This window comes from Octopus bimaculoides, chromosome 25 (assembly GCF_001194135.2).
Source record: "Octopus bimaculoides isolate UCB-OBI-ISO-001 chromosome 25, ASM119413v2, whole genome shotgun sequence".
Lineage (NCBI taxonomy): Eukaryota > Metazoa > Mollusca > Cephalopoda > Octopoda > Octopodidae > Octopus > Octopus bimaculoides.
In genome coordinates, this window is record NC_069005.1 from 29432612 (window position 1) to 29434166 (window position 1555).

Genomic DNA, 1555 nt, shown 5'->3' on the forward strand with positions numbered 1-1555 from the left:
GGGGGGGGGGGGATAAGATTAAAAAATAAGAATTAAATTTTTATAAAGCCTGGTACTTATTCTATCAGATACTTTTGCCAAACCGCTAAGTTGCAGGAACATAAACACACCAGCATCAGTTGTCAAGCGGAGGTGGGGAACAAACACAGACACAAACGACGGGTTTCTTTCAGTTTCCGTCTACCAAGTCCACCCATAAAGCTTTGGTCGGCCATAGGCTGTAGCAGAAGATTGAACCGGGAACCATGTTGTTGTGAAGTAAATGTCTTACCACACAACCACGCCTGCGTCTATGAACATATTTATTTTTACATATATACATACATATATATACACACACACATATACTTTTAGTATAATTCAGGCGAAAACCTCGTAGAGTGTATTTAAGAGATCATACGTCGTTATTTGGCTCCCAAATGTTATCCTACAGTAGGATATATTCCAGGGTTCGATATACATGCGGAATCCCTCTGTGCCAAAGATCAATACAAGGATAACATAACTCGAGGGTGGAGGATATCAGGCTTTTAATAGGAGATCACAAACATTAGTTTCTGCACCGCACAACTTTCAGGTGCTGAGTTTATATTCACATACCATTATAGAAGATAGTTCTTTCTAATTATTACAATATACTTGAATATTGGTAATTTTTCAGATTAACACCCGCACGATCTTCACTAGGGGGTTAGGGTTTTAGGGTTACGGTTACGGTTAGGGACGGAATTCCCTAGTCGTAACCGTAACTCTAAACCCCTAACACCCTAGTGGAGTTCGTGCGGGTGTTAATCTGAAAATTTACCTGAATATTTTTCAGCAACAGCCGTGTGCAGGCGCTTCAACAGAAATTCGCCTCTATATTTGTATGGAGTCTTGTAGTTCATCGCGTCTGGTAAATCAACACACACACACACATATATATAAAGAACGGCATGATCAAACCTTTGATCATAAGGCTGCTCGACTAAGCCTAACTTGGGGTTAAAGGTGATTGAAAAATCTTCTGAGAAAGAAAACCCGCATCAAAGAAATGTAAAAAAATGAATTGAAGTAAAAAGAAAATTTCAATATTTTTAACGTTTTGAAAATTATTAAGTGTTATATAACAAATATAATTATTAAACATTAATACTGTTTTTAATTGTTAATCTTATTTTATTTATTTAAAAAATGAACGAAACAAGTTTGATGAGCTCATCGCAAAACAATACGATCCTGATTGTAAGAATTAGAGAAGAGGACAACAAAATAAATTTCGAGTTTTCGTGTTTCCTTGGTTTTTATTTATTTATTTATTTATTTATTATTGTTTTTTTTTTTTTTTTACATTAGAATAAAAATATGGCAAAATTTGCACAAATTGTAAACTTAAGATGCAAAAAACACAGTTATTTCCTACAATACGTTCGGCGATGAAAAACTAGAAGAAATAAATTGAATTCGAGATAAAGGTAAATTTATTACATAAACACTATCATAGACTATGTAGTTATGTGTGTGTATGTATGTATGTAAGAATGATTGTATGTATGTATGTGTGTGTGTATGTAAG

The 1555-nt window shown here is 34.2% G+C and overlaps 1 protein-coding gene across 1 annotated transcript in view; it reads right to left on the reverse strand.

Moving 5' to 3' along the window:
- Positions 1–1555, reverse strand: part of LOC106871685 (N-acetylglucosaminyl-phosphatidylinositol de-N-acetylase) — an 8558-nt gene that overhangs the window by 6534 nt on the left and 469 nt on the right. The gene's annotated exons all lie outside the window — the stretch shown is intronic.